This window comes from Bos indicus, chromosome 4 (assembly GCF_029378745.1).
Source record: "Bos indicus isolate NIAB-ARS_2022 breed Sahiwal x Tharparkar chromosome 4, NIAB-ARS_B.indTharparkar_mat_pri_1.0, whole genome shotgun sequence".
In the NCBI taxonomy this organism is placed as follows: Eukaryota; Metazoa; Chordata; class Mammalia; order Artiodactyla; family Bovidae; genus Bos; species Bos indicus.
The window spans coordinates 60109564-60125083 of record NC_091763.1 but is presented as its reverse complement, the minus strand read 5'-3'; the positions used below and the strand labels follow the sequence as shown (position 1 = coordinate 60125083).

Sequence of the window (15520 nt, the reverse complement as noted above, 5' to 3'; positions counted from 1 at the left end):
TCCCTGGGATTCTCCAGGCAAGAACACTGGAGTGGGTTGCCATTTCCTTCTCCAATGCATGAAAGTGAAAAGTGAAAGTGAAGTCGCTCAGTCGTGTGCGACTCTTCGAGACCCCATGGACTGCAGCCTACCAGGCTCCTCCGCCCATGGGATTTTCCAGGCAAGAGCCATAAGAGATAAGCTATTGTATGTCAAATCCCATGACACACATGATTCAAATTTGTGCTTCAGAAAAATTATAAATACCATTATCTCTCACATATTCACCACTGTTCTTGTCCTCACAAAAATCATATGAAGAAGTATTTTTTCTCATGTGCTTTTTAGCAATGGGAAAACAGGCTCAGAGAGGTTGTCAGCAGTCCAAGGTCACAGAGCCAGGATTCAAATGCAGGCTGGCTCCAGAATCTGTGCCTTGACCACTGTGGTTGCTGTGCTGCCTCTGTAAATGAATGCACATTCTGAACCTTTTCAGCTCCTCACTCATAATTATTAATCATTAGTGCCTCTACTGTATTGATAAATGACATAGAAGTTTAAATACACAGATTAGGAAACAAGATAGATGATTCCTAAACGATGTCCTTTAAAGAACCACTCTATTTTTAAGCATTCAAAAACAGAACCCAAGAAATCTACAGAGGCCTTCAGTTCTCCAAGTCTCTATTCTCAGAGTCTCCTAATGACTGTAAACAGCCTGTCACTCAAGCTGGCAGGTCAGAGTCCACAACTATGCCTCCCTCTGCCAAGTTCACCTTGAGAGTTAACACTGCAGGTCTTGGTTATTTTCAAAACCAGAAAAGAAATATATATATACCATCCTCTGTTTTAAAAAAAGAAAACAACTTAGAGAAGACCTGGTTCTTCTAAGCACTAACTGGGCCCAAGAAATGGGGACTGAGTGGGGTGCAATGGGGCAGGGTGGACCAGATGTCAGAGGGGAAGCAGGACTTTGGTCAAAGGCACCCATTGGGCTGAGATCAGGTCTCTGCTGCTAGAGGGGTCAGTTGGAGGCCCACTGAAGTCAGAGCATAAGGAACAGCTGTTTCTCCTTTCTGAAAGCTGGCAGACAAGTAAACTGATCTGAGACCAGAGGGCTTTTGTGTGTGATAACTGGATTCTCCTGCAAACAAGCTGGCGGGCAACACTGGCTGTTGGCAATCCTAAGGACCTTTTTGGACGACTATAGAAAAAATTGCCAAATGGCTCTAAAATAGCTGTGTATTCTGACATCTTCATCAGCCTTTTTCTGAACATTGTTTCCAGAAGAAAATACATGCAATGATACTGATGTCTATGAAGACTTTTTAGCTCAGCACCTTGAAAAGACCAGGCGTTGTCTACCTGTCTCCAACTTCCATGTCAGCTCCAGGGGAGACCTGGTTCACAGATGTTGGAATCCCAGTTCATTTTTCATTATCTTTGTTGACACCAATTGCTGCCAGTGCTGGTGGGTAGGCAAGAGTTGAGTATTTAATGCCTTTCTGTCTTCACTCCCACTTTCCCCAGATGAGAAACAATCACACATAAACAAACCCAACCAGATGTCAAGCATGAAACAAAAGTTAAAATTCCAGATCTTTCTGGGAATCACCATTCCTGAAGATGGGGTGAAAATAACAAGCCTTTGTTCTACAAATGGATGGATTTTTTACACCAAAATTCCCAAAGACTGGGAAAAGATGTGTTCTTTCTTTCGTTTATTTTTCCATGAGGCTGAAAATTAATAATTCTCTACATAATTCCTTTATGTAGGGATGAAAGGATTTGGGGAAGAAGAAATGGGACTGGATGTGGGATTAGCAATAGTTGGTTGCTGTTGGGGAGAGGATTCCTGCTCATCACTAATAAGAAGGAAGTGAGTGGGCCATGGTTCCCACTCTGATTTCCTTGGGTAGATGAATTTAATGTAATTTTGTTCTTTGTCAAGGCAATTAATTAGAGGCTTAACTAAATATGATTTGATTGTCATATGTTTCAGATTATCTGAAAATTCAAAAATCTCTTGTAAAACAAATCATGCATTTTAGTCAGAAAAATGTACACTGTGTCTGTCTACCTGAGGCCCTTCTGTTCAAAAGCCTGAGAGCGGGCTTGTCTAGGACCTGCTGGGCAATTAAGGTCAGGATCAGCACAACATTGCCAAAACAACCTTTTCTTCCCCACTGGGTGAAAGTGTTGACTAAAGCCAGGGGGTGGGGTGGGGTGGGTGAGGCTGTCCGTAATGAGAAAGTTAGTAAAGTGAGCAGGAGTAGCCTGAGGGATGAGCCATGGCTCAAGAGACCTCATTAACACCTGGGGACTCAGGAGAACCATGGGTTTAGTGGGAAGAAGAGAGGGCTCCTGGTTTGAAATCCTTTTCTCATGAGCCATACATATTTCTCTCTAAGAGAGGACAGTCGTGCATGTCCTGTGTTGCCTTTGTCATTCCATCACTTTAACAAAAATGTACAACACCATTTACTCCGAAGACATGGAAACCCAGAGAAGTTAGACAAATTGTCCTAAGAAGAACATGCTGTTGATGGCAGAGCCAAGTCTTAGAAACTGAGTCTTAGGACTCCTGATGCAAGGTTACCCCCAGCTCCATACTGCTGAGTGCTAAGTGCCTTGTGCTTTTAAGCCATTTTGCTGCAGGAGCTTAGCCTTTACACCAAGAAATGACCAGTGTATTTTGGTGGCTGGAGACAGGGAGGACAAAAGAACATATAATAAAGGTAATATTTCTTTTCTTAGTAGACTTCAGAGCTAGGCAGAAGGGACTGGGGAATAAATAACTTAAAAACTATGAGACATGGCGAAACCCACTTCCTCCTAATCTACGAAGCTAGCCTCTGTGACTAGACACAAGGCTTCCATCTGCCTTGTTTCCTCTGGGTAGTTTTCTCTACGATCCTTCCTGCTGAAGTAAAGATGCTTCTTACCCAGTCCGGTGGTACTTAATGCAAATATGTGAATTTGAAATAGTGTGGCCTGGAAGTAATAACAAAGTCTCAATTGGTTACTCAAGTATGAAAAAAAAGCTATAAATTCCTCAAATTAAAAACAAATTCACACAATTTCAAAGCAGGGGGCCTGTATGAATTGCATCCTGCGTTCACATTCTCACCAGGCGACACTGTCACTTTAGCTGCTTAATGGAAATACCCTGCATGCTCAAGAATTTCTGCAAGGGGTTTTGATCCATTTTGCACTATTATTGTAATATTCATTGCTACTTAAACATTTAAAACTCTCTGTATCACATAACAGTATCATCAAAGATGTCACTGTCATATTGCTTGTGCAAGTGCTGGAAATCAGTAACTTTGTAATGAAAGGTACATAAAATGCTACTACATGAACCAAACGATCACTGAGATAGGCCAGGCAGTAAATTTAGTGAGTCTCCAAAGAAAAATACTAGAGAAGATACTGAGAAAAAGAAAACGAGGAAATATTAACAAACTAAGTGATAAATATATGTTGAGATAATAGTCCCTCCGCCTTGCCCTCAACTATTGTTTTTCCTTTAGAAAAACTAATTATGAAAGTTTCATATCATATGAGATTTTTAGGAATGCATTCTTGACACGAATAAGGATACATTGTACCTAAGTGTCATGGGTTAAGCTGTGTACCCTGCAAAAAGTGTTGGTGTCCTATCCTCGAGGACCTGTGAATGTGACGTTACGTGGCAATGGGGTCTTTGCAGATGATCAAATTAAGATGAGGTCTTTAGGACGGTCCCTAACCCAGTATGACTGGTGTCCTTATAGGTGTCCTTATAAATGGGGAAATCTGGATGCACAGACAGACATGTACCGAAGGAAGGTGATATGAAGACACAGGTTGAATGCCATCTACAAGCCAAGGCGTACCTGAGGGTACACAAGCAGGGGGAGGGGCATGGGACAGGTTGTCCCTCACAGCCCTCAAAGGGCAACAAGCCTGCTGACATCTTGATTTCAGACTTTTGGCCTCCAGAACAGTGAGATAATAAATTTCTGTGGCTTGAGCCACTCAGTTTGTGACACTTTGTTATGGCAGCCCCAGCAAACTAATGCACTGACAGCTGTACTGCTCAGTCGTGTCTGACTCTCTGTGACCCCGGGACTACAGCCCACCAGGCTCCTCTGTCCATGGGATTCTCCAAGCAAGAATACTGGAGTGGGTTGCCATTTCCTCCTCCAGGGGATCTTCCCAACCCAGGGATCAACCCACATCTCCTGAGTCTCCTGCATTGGGAGGAGGATTCTTTACCACTAGCGCCACATGGGAAGCCCCAGTGCACTGACTGACCTTTGTTTAAAGAACTCATTTTTGCAGAGGGTACAAAGGTTCCTGGACTATAAAGAAAGCTGAGTGCCGAAGAATTGATGCTCTTGAACTGTGGTATTGGAGAAGACTCTTGAGAGTCCCTTGGACTGCAAGGAGATCCAACCAGTCAATCCTAAAGGAAATGAGTCCTGAATATTCATTGGAAGGACTGATGCTGAACCTAGAACTTTAATACTATGGCCACCTGATGCAAACAACTGACCCATTAGAAAAGACTCTGAAGCTGGGAAAGATTGAAGGCAGAAGGAAGGGGGACAACAGAGGATGAGATGGTTGGATGGCATCACTGACTCAATGGAAATGTGAGTTTGAGTGAACTCCAGGAGTTGCTAATGGACACGGAGGCCTGGCGTGCTACAATCCATGGGGTTACAAAGAGTCAGACATGACTGAGTGACTGAACTGAACAAAGGTTCCCAGAGTTTGGGCCAATGGAGGACCCTGAGGAATTCCTACGTGTTAGGTTACAGTCCCGAAGGGGAAGCCTTTTCTTTCTCACCAGTCATTTACGTGTCAGTGTGACTAGTCCATCAGATACACTTCTTGAAGGTTGATTGACTTTACAGGGAAAGGAAGGCTCTTAATTGGGGTGAGGACATGTGAGGGGGAATTTGGAGCACTGCCCGGATGACCATGCATACCCCCTACATCTGACTCACACTTATAATAGAGCTGGAGTACATTGATGGAAACAATCAGGAAACTGAAGTTTTCCTAAGAAGGTCAGAGGCAGTATCAATGACCTGCATTTTGGTCAAGAGCCAGGTGTGTACAGGTACAGAAGAGCATGGCTAGATAGGGAGGAGAGGGCAGAGGTGGGCAGGTTGAAGGGAGGAGTTGAGGCTGAGGCAGTGAAGGGGGTGCAGCGGGCTGTATCACAGCCTGAAGTGTGGCACAGAGCTGGTACCCCAAGGGGGATGAGGCTGGAGGTGTTGGTGGACAAACACCAGGTCGGCAGGGATGCAAACAGAAACCCTTTTGTCTGTGCTTGGCCAAAGGTGAGTGGCAGTGTCAACCCAGGTAGAAGGGAGGGATAAATACAGCCTGGGCTGTCCACACTGGGGAATTCTAGAGTCACGTGTCTAATTATTCCCAAAGCAAGATGGTTTCTTGGGATGATGCATATTTCTTATGCAGGTTGGTGATTTTGGAGATAAAATCAAGTGTCAGGCTGCTGTTATTTCTGAAGCAGAAGTGTCTAATGAGGACTCTGTGCTCAGAATACAAAAGAGAGTTATCAAAGAGGCTGCTATACAGATGGATCTCCTGATCCAGGAACAGCTCAGACCCTTTCTAATCTAGTGGGCCCCAAGTTTTTGCTTCCATTTCTTCCATGGTCTTCATCTCTCCCTCAGCCATTATAGGAGCAAATATGGAGGCAAGCAGACATGTCATGGGACAGAGGATTATGTATCTTTGGGAGAGGGTCCATGGGGTCGCTAAGAGTCAGACATGACTGAGCAACTTCACTTTCACTTTTCACTTTCATGCATTGGAGAAGGAAATGGCAACCCACTCCAGTGTTCTTGCCTGGAGAATGCCAGGGATGGGGGAGCCTGGTGGGCTGCCGTCTATGGGGTCGCATAGAGTCGGATACTACTGAAGTGACTTAGCAGCAGTAGCAGCAACAGCCATGACAGCAATCACAATAATAGTAGTGGAAATCATGGTAATGGATATTTCCTGAGAACTTTGCCAGTCCTGTGCCTGGCCCTGGACTAGGTATGTTGATTTTCACTGTCATCATGCAAGGAAACTCTTATTATTCCTTCCTCATAGACAAGAAGCCAGTGTTTCCCAGACATTATATAAATGTTCTATGTCACACAGACGTTAAGTAACGGACTATAATAATATAAGATATTATAGTAACATATAGGAAATAGAATCTGTGGCCTGGCTTCTTGTCATCATAGGTGTCATCCTAAAGAGACATGAGCCATACTAGGCCCTTGCCACAAGCTGTGACGGGACTGGAGGGCAAAGCTCACAGGACAGCTGGCTCTATTTTTCCTACAGAGGTCTAATAAGTGGCTGTGGAATGAGATGAAAAGTAGAAGTAGACTGTGTAAATCTGGGGGACAAAAAAAGGTAAGGTAATGGCAATTGCATCAGATGAAACTCACGGTCTGGTCCTCTTGTTCTTACTGTGACTTGCTGTTGCTGTAGGCTGAAGCTCTCAGGTCATCGTGATGAAATTTCAGAAATGGTCCCTTTGCCCATTGTGTAATACAAGTTAGAGAGGAACATTTCCTTATCAAACACTGTTTTAGGGATGTTGCTTGCATTTGAGTTCCTCTTTTGCTCCATTCCTCAGCTGCCAAATGCTGGCCGAGTTTCGGCAATACTGGCTTGGGCAGTCATTTGGGTGATAAAGGGGAGGGAGTCTATGTTCTCCAACACCTCCAGGAGCATTCTGTGCAGCTAGAACTATGATGAATGATGAGGCTGGTAGTGAAGTTAGACTATAGAACTTGGCTGAGATCAAGGTGGGCCTGAAGCGTGGCCTACAAGAGGCCATCTGAAGAGCAAGATGATGCAGTTGAGTGGAGGCCCAGAGGAAACCAGGCGGGGGCTCCCTGCTTGAGCTGCAGCAACAGCCCTGTGTCAGGGAGAGAGTCTGAAGGGCGGGTGGCAGAAAGCAATGGCGAGGACCTGGGCCAATGCCCTCTGTGGAGAGCCATGAACTGCTTCTTCCTCTGGCCAGCCAGAGCCGCTCTGTAAACACTTGTACTGTAGGCTGCTGTGTTAGTTTCCTGAGGCTTTGTAAAAGTGATCTGAAACTTGGTGGCTTACAACAGACATTTACTTTCTCATGTTGATTTTCTGCGGGCCAGGCGAGGGTCCTCCCCTGCCTCGGCTAGCTGCTGGTGGCTGTCAGCCCTCCTTGGCCTCTTTGGCCTGCATCTCTCTAACCTCTACCTCCGTGGGCACAGTCCCTTCTCCTCTTCATGTGTCATCTGTTCTGTCTCTTATGAGGACACCCATCACTGGATTTAGGACCCACCTGAGTAATCCAGAATGATCTCATCTCAAGATTTTTAAATTTTTTTGCAAAGACCCTTTTTTGAAATAAGGTAACATTTGCAGGTTCTGAGCTTGAAGAAATGGACAAGTCTTTTGGGGCCCACAATTCAATGCATCATAGATGCCAAAAGAGAGAACTATGAGGACTTATATCTTTGTTGTTTAAAAATACATCAAAAAAAAAAAAAAAAAAAAAAACTCCATGTCACATGTATTGCCTGGGCTTGAATTTGTGGGTGGCATTTAGTGGCCAAACTTCAGAATGTCTTTTAGCCAAAACTATGCTCCTGGGTGACCTGTAGGAGACTATTTTCTCTCTGGAGTCTCCCAATATAATCTACAGCTCCTCCTCTGCCTCTTCCCTTCATCCCATGGTGGGCACATTAGGATCAGTAACTATTAAGAATGGAAGGGTCTTCAGAGACCATAAAGAAGGTTGACCACTGAAGAACTGATGCTTTTAAACTGTGGTGTTGGAGAAGACTCTTGAGAGTCCCTTGGACTACAAGGAGATCAAACCAGTCAATCCTAAAGGAAATAAACCCTGAATATTCATTGGAAGGACTGATGCTGAAGTTGAAGCTTCAACCCTTTGGCCACCTGATTCGAAGAATGGACTCATTGGAAAAGACCCTGATGTTGGGAAAGAGTGAAGGCAGGAGAAGAAGAGGGCAACAGAGCATGAGACGGTTGAATGGCATCATCAACTCAATTGACATGAGTTTGTGCAAACTCCAGAAGACAGTGAAGGACAGGAAAGCCTGGCGTGCTGCAGTTTATGGGGTTGCAAAGGGTCAGACACAACTGAGCAACTGAACAACAACAATCAGAGACCATTCGAGTTCAAATGTTTAGCACAACTATAACCGGCTCTACCCTGGTTAGTTCAGATCAGTCTCTCAGTCGTGTCCGACTCTTTGTGACCCCATGGAATGCAGCACACCAGCCTTTCCTGTTCCATCACCAACTTCCGGAGCTTGCTCAAACTTAGGTCCATCAAGTCGGTGATGCCATGCAACCATCTCATCCTCTGTTGTCCCCTTCTCCTCCTGCCTTCGATCTTTACCAGCATCAAAGTCTTTTCAAATGAGTCAGCTCTTCACATCAGGTGGCCAAAGTATTGGAGCTTCAGCTTCAGCATCAGTCCTTCCAGTGAATATTCAGGACTGATTTCCTTTAGGATGGACTGGTTGGATCTCCTTGCAGTCCAAGGGACTCTCAAGAGTCTTCTCCAACACCACAGTTCAAAAGCATCAATTCTTCAGCGCTCAGCTTGCTTTATAGTCCAACTCTCACATCCATACATGACTACTGGAAAAACCATAGCCTTGACTAGACGGACCTTTGTCGGTAAAGCAATGATCATCCATTTATTATGACACTAGGTGGCGCTAGTGGTAAAGAAGCCACTTGCCAATGAAGAAGAGATACCAGTTGGATTCCTGGGTCAGGAAGATCCTATGGAGGTGGGCATGGCACCCCATTCCAGTGTTCTTGCCTGGAGAATGGGGTCGCAAAGAGTTGGTTATGACTGAAGGACTAAGCACATCGTGACACCAGCCCAGCTGGAGCCTCAGATTTCCCAGACCAGTCCTCAGCCACTTCCAAGGGTTAGAGTTAGCACGCGAAGGGAAACTTCTTTGCCATCCCTGACCTGAAACAAGCCTCATTTTTCTGGATAAGGAAACTGAGACCCAGGGAGGAGGTGAGAACTGGTAAAAGTGGTACTCTACGCAAGGGGTACTTCAACACTTCATTTCCCATCTTAAAAAAAAAGATCAGATTAAAAATCCCTAGATTCTCCAGTTATGATTTTTTTTTCATCTTCATAACACCTAGGTGTTGACCTGATTTTCTTTTTTTAATGGCTCCCTACTCCCCGCAGACACACGGAACCTGTCACCCTACCAATGTGACTTATAACATTTTGCACATCCATTCTGCTCTGCAGCTTTCAGGCCCCATCTGCTAACTCATATAAAACAAAATTTATATTAAATGGTATATTAGAAAAATCATCACGGCCTAAATTGAACATCATTTGTCAGGAAACAGAGCATATATGCCAATTTTGCTTTTGATTCTTGGCTTGGCCCATCTGAGTTCTAGGTGGGGAAGAGGATAGTGCCCTCCCCCTCCCCCCCCTCCCCCCTAAAACACACATTCAACTCAGTTTCTCCTATAGTTCTTTGGACTGCTACGTCTGGGGAAAATTAGCAGCATCAGCTTGGGCAAGGGTTAAGAGAAAAGAAATGAAGCTGTAAGGTTAGAATCAATATTTAACTTGGTTTCTTTGCTTCTTAGGGACTTGTTCATTTGACACGTGGGATGAAGGAACATTGATGGGGGGTTTGAGGTAGAAGGGACTGCAGTTTTCAATGACTGAGGGGCCATGTACAACACTCCATATTAGGTGAATGATAAATATCTAGGATAGCTGTTCTTCCACCCACTTGACAGAGCGGGAAACTAAAAGTGGGAAAGTTTGTTATTTGCCCAACATCAGTTAGCAGATGGCAAATGAAGTAATGGATTTCCAGTGTCTTCTTCTAATTAAGTAAGGTATACCAAGAGGAATCTAAGGGCTGTTTTCCATCTTGTATATGGCATTTCTCTAGAAGAAGAATCTAGGACTAAATGAAATGTGGCCAGTCCTTGAAAGGAGGAGTCAGGGAAGACTTCATTGCAGGTTGAAAGCTGAGATGTGGCACAGATATGAGAGGACAAATTATACGATGAAGTATATTCCCTTTATACATCCCAAACTGGAGTTTGTTGATTTCCTGAACACCTTCTTGAGCTCTTCTGATAATCTGAATTTTGCTAATTTCAATGGCATTGTTTATTACATTTTGATTATATTTTGAGTGACCATTAGGGCTACCGTAGTAGGTGCTTGGCAATAGCTGAGATTAAATATCTCATTTAGTCCTCACAACAAGTTGCGGTGGATGGAGTAAGTATTGTCATTTCCAGTCTATAGATCAGGAAACTAATGCAGAAAGTTACATAGTTTTTCCCAAGTCCCAATCCTAGGGCAGAGTGGGATTTACCTCCAAGGTTATGACTCTCCAGTGTGTTCCAGGTAACATCCTCTGGTTTGAAGCTCCACTGAAGGCAGGAAGAGTGGCTTGATTTTGTTTGTTTCTAAGTTTTCCTTTAATTGGAGAAGAATGTATTATCAGTGAGTCCCTTTCTTTGTTCCTTGCTGCCTTTGTCCTTTTAATATCCACAGTCCTGACTCATTCCACTTTGATTTGGATTTCAACCAACTGAAATCTAATCCCTGACCCTCTTAGCTAAGACAGAGTATCAAATATTAACCCTCTAGGGAAAGCGTTTTAAAAAGAAGACTCTGAAAGGGCAAAAGGCCTTTAAGACTCAGATGCTCTACTAACAAAAACTGAAGCAGGCTGATGGGAAGATGCTTTTGAGAGGAAAGATCTCAGAGCTTGAGAACAGGTAGAGAAAAGGTGTGGCTCAGGGCCCTGCAGCATTGACACAATTTGCGAGCTCATTAGAAATGCAGAATGTGGGGTCCACACTTTCACAGGATCCCCAGGTGATTTGGGAGGACGTCCACTACAGTTTGGCAAGCACTGGTCTAATCCATACTCTGACTTTGTCTGAACTCAGGCAATAGGCTGGGCTCAGAGCTAGAACTGAAAAGGTGAATTTGAACTGTATTTTTCAGGTGATCAGGCAAGAGGGAACTTCAGGCAAAGACAGCAGAAAATCAGATGTAGGCCTACAGGAGCTGGCGGTTTGTCGGGAAACACAGCCGACTGATTCAAAACCGGATAAAGGGGCCAACCTCATCGTGTGGTGGATGAGTTAGCAAAAATCTACCCATCAAATCCAGTCCACAGTGTTTTAGCTTTAGATAAGCAATTTCTAGCTTTCCCTTCATGAGGGTAAATGTAAAATAGTCTAAAATTTGTATTAGCAGTTGGTGAGTTGGCCAGATCCCTTTTCCTCTGGGAGCCAGTGCATTCATTCCTCTCACAGCTCAGTTCATGAATTAACTATTTCCCCTGGAATTGAAATTGTAAGAGCTTCGCTGAGCAAAAAGCAATTTTGTTCCCCTCTGATTTTTTTCTAAGTGCAGGTTAGCTTGAAGCTCCATGCCACCCTGCTCTGCAGACATGCTCCAAGCTGACCTGTTCCTCTCTCCCCACAATGTCATCTCACAGATAAATCAGAACTTAAGAATCAGAAGAAAAACCAGCCTTAGAATTTGGCATTTTCTCTGCTTATCACACTGAGTTCTTGGCAAGTCTTCTAAACTTTAAGTGTTTAAAAATTTCCCTAATATAATATCATTTACCTTGCCATCTTCTCTGGGGGTGAAGGTTAATGAGATGATGCAGCTGCTTTGATCTCCTGGGGAGAAAAAGAAGCCTATAAATTTATCACAGACAATGACGAGAACAAGATTTTTAAAGAAAGGATAAATCATTAACACAATTACAAATCTTCATTAATCATGCTATCTCCAGGCTGGTCTTATTTACAAGTGTGGCCATCGAGGTTATTCTGATGAGCAAGGGCTTAGAGAAGGTTCTATCTCTAGCACAGAGGATCCTTTCCTTCTCCTACCGCACACTTTGTAATGTGTCCCCATTGCCTTCCGACATCCCAAAACTTCCATTTTTGTGTTTTGACCTTTGCTCACCTCTTCAAGCTCAATTTTTATCATTGCCTATCTCTCCTTTCACTGTAAGACTATTTTCTGTTCTTTAACATACCAGGCTCCCTCTTTCTCTCTCTCTCTCCCTTTAGGGTACTTTCTTATGACATTTACTATTCTCTTTGGTCAGAATACTGTTCTTCCCTCAGCTTCTCAACATCAGCACCTGGGCCAGTTCTCAGGGCCCCGTTGGGCTCAGCTGCCTCCTCAGGGAAGTCTCTCAGGATCTCCCAAGCTAGGGTGGAGAGGGTTGCACATGGTTCCCCTGCATCAGGGATTTAAACCCTTTCTAGTAATTCCCTGCTTATTCACCATTCTCTCTCTCTAGACTAGTGGCTCTCAGCTGTGGTGGCACATTTCGTGGGACACCTGGGGACATTTTGAAACTGCAGACATACAGATCACAGGCTAAGGAAATTACAAGCTCTTGGAGTAGGATTCAGGTATCGGCTCTCCTGGTGATTCCAGGGTACAAGTCAGTTTGAGAACAACTGTTACATTTACACTATATAGAGCTCAGATGAATCTGACTCTTTGCCATCTCATGGACTGTAGTCCACCAGGCTCCTCTGTCCATGGGATTCTCCAGGCAAGAACACTGGAATGGGTTGCCATTTCCTCCTCCATGAGATCTTCCTAATCCAGGGACTGAACTCGAGTCTCTTGTCTCCTGTGCTGGCAGGTGAGAACCACCTGAGAACCACCATACTAAGCTGTAAAATCCCAAGGGGTCACCACAATTACCATAATGTTTGGTATGTAATTGGCATGCAATAGAATTTGCTGAATGAAAGAATGAATGAGGTGTTTCAGTCTCAGCTTTGCAGATCCTAAACTTTGGCTCCTGGGTCACCACTAGAGGATGAGGTTGTTAGGTACTTGAGGTTCTAAGATTCATATTCAATGGAAACCAATTAACTTTATTTTCAGGAAATGCAAACAAATCAACCAGATACTTTTATCACCTTTCCTCTCCTGTTCCCAATCATGAGCTCCTTCTTTTCCCAGTATGAAAGTCTCCTCAGAAAATCAGATTAAGATTAGATAAGAAAAGGGAAGGAAGTTGAAAGTCTTACAGGATATTTTTATTTGGCTGTGATGCTGATAAACATCAACTTTCTACTATAGAAATCCCATGGATATGCTTGGTATTTGAGATAATTTGTCTGGAAGGGCTTTGAAACCATAAAAACAGTATTGTTATTAGTATTATGCATTTCACTTATTCCCATAACAAATATTTGGAGGGTCTTTATGATTGCACTAGATAATAGAAATATAAAATGGAAAAAGGGCTGTTGCTGCTCCTACAGGGAGAGCATGCAAAAGTGTCCTCAGAAAGGGTCGCTGGCACCCAGGGTGGTGAATCTGGGAACTCAGAGAAAGTGAGTGCTATCCAGCTCTGTCTTCTCCTGGAAGGTTAGTATTGTAAGGGGAGAAGCCATCCTGCTGGTGTGCAGTTCACCAAGGCCTCACACAATAATTATATCCATTACTAAGATGAATAAATTATGGGCCATTTGGTAATTTGGATGCTTGAGTTCCAGGTACTAGAAAGCCAAATAGATTCATCTAAGTACAAAAAGATTTAGTTGAGGGATCAGGGTAGTTCAGAAAGTCAAAACCAACATCAGTAAAAAACCACAACATAAAAGCAGAGCCTTAGGAGTGCTGTATCTAGGGCTTTTGTGAGGACATTTTTTATTTTTTTATTTTTTTAAATTATGAAAGCATACTAACACAATTACAGGAGACTTGGAAAATGAAGAGCAAATTTACATATAGTTCCACTATATATTACCATTATTTTTAAGTAGGTAAGATTTTGAGTTGGAGTTTCACTATCATATTCTCAAAAATAATAGAACGAATATACAGAGAAGTAGAAGATTATAGCAGACCTGAAAAGCACTATGAACCAATTCAACATAATTAAGATGTATACAATTTTCATACAACAGTAGGATACAAATTCTATTTCAGTTCCCATAGGCTGTAAACTAGGAGACATTGGAATATATCCAGGGACACTAAACAAGATGCAAAAATGGCATGGTGTAAAGGTATTGAAATCATACAGAGTCTGTTCTCTTATCACTATGAAATTATAATTATGTTAGAAATCAACATCAAAAGATATCTGAAAGTAGCCCACATATTTTTAAGTGTAATGTGACGCTTTCTTCTGAAGTCTTTTGAGACTAGGAACTTGGGCCCCCTTGGTGTCACTCACCTCTTCTCTTGTTTGTAACAAGGTCCTTCTCTCCTCCTGCAGGTGTGTTTGGACAGGCAGTGGGCCCAGAGGCAGCAGAGGGCTCTGGACTCAAATTTTCCCAGTCTTACCTCCAGAGTGGAAAGGGCTGTCTCTGCTAAGCTCAACACACACATTCCATGGGAAGGACTCCAATTTTCCAGGATGAAGATGTTAAAACCCCTGCCTAGTCACAGAGACAGAGTACAGGTGTTACCTGTATGAGGACCAGAGTGCAGGTCCTCAGATAAGGCTGATGATCTTCTCAGAACAGTACCATCTGCAGGCATGTGGTTATCAAAGGAGACTCCTGAGTCAATCAGATACAGAAACAGGATTCACAGGCTGAGGCTATTATTAATCTGTTATTGCAGATCTTTAGGAAAGGAACAAGGAGTTCTACTTGCCCCTCTGTAGGTGATTACAATTACAGTTGTCAGGGGGAGTGTGTAATTTACTTGGTTCTGTCTCCTCACAAGAAAAATTTGAAGTGACCGACGTTAAAGCCCTCAGTGCATCACAACTCTCAGTGTTACAGCTCCATGTTAGAGCTCAGTTTTATTTAGAAAATAAAGGAAAATACATCCTCAAGGCGTGAGGGCATGCTGACCCAAAAGACGCGGGGCGGGGGGTGGGGGGGGGGTGGCGGGGGGGGGGGGGGGGGGGGGGGAGGGAGGGAGAGAGAGAGAGAGAGAGAGAGAGAGAGAGGGAGGGAGGGAGAGAGAGAGAGAGAGAGAGGGAGGGAGGGAGGGAGGGAGGGAGGGAGGGAGGGAGGGAGAGAGGGGGAGAGAGAGAGAGAGAGAGAGAGAGAGAGAGAGAGAGAGAGAGAGAGAGAGACTGCGCATGCGCGCACGGAAGAGCGCCCCTCCCCCGCCCCCTCCAGCCTTTTGGCTCTTCTCGTTATATGTTTTTTCCTCCTCCCTGGGCCTGCCCTATGTAAATTGGGCTAGCCGGGACTGCTGTTTGTTCTACCTGAGGTCCTCACTCCTGTCCTTGGACCTTCCTTTGTTCTATTTTCGCAGGCTTTTCCCTTCCTTGCCTTTTAGCCACTGCCATTCTGGACTCCTTTTTCCTACTCTACCTAGAACAATGAAGGAGAATGTAACTTTTGCAAACCCTAGACTGAAAGTCCATCTGCTTAGAAATTGTGCTGACTTACTTTAATGTTTCTACCAAAATTAAGGTGACATTTATTCCATAGTGTCCCAAATCTGGTAAGGTGAGTTATGATC

General features: G+C 43.9%; 1 long non-coding RNA gene across 2 annotated transcripts in view; it reads right to left on the bottom strand.

Moving 5' to 3' along the window:
* Positions 1-14886, bottom strand: part of LOC139182719 (uncharacterized) — a 57027-nt gene extending 42141 nt beyond the window's left edge. For both annotated transcript variants that reach the window (XR_011566252.1, XR_011566251.1), the window contains exons 1-3: positions 14271-14886; positions 11675-11730; positions 10401-10504 (exon numbers count right to left, since the gene is read on the bottom strand). This is a non-coding gene — a long non-coding RNA (uncharacterized lncRNA). The remainder of the gene's footprint in view (positions 1-10400; positions 10505-11674; positions 11731-14270) is intronic.
* Between the last annotated feature and the right edge of the window lie 634 nt (positions 14887-15520).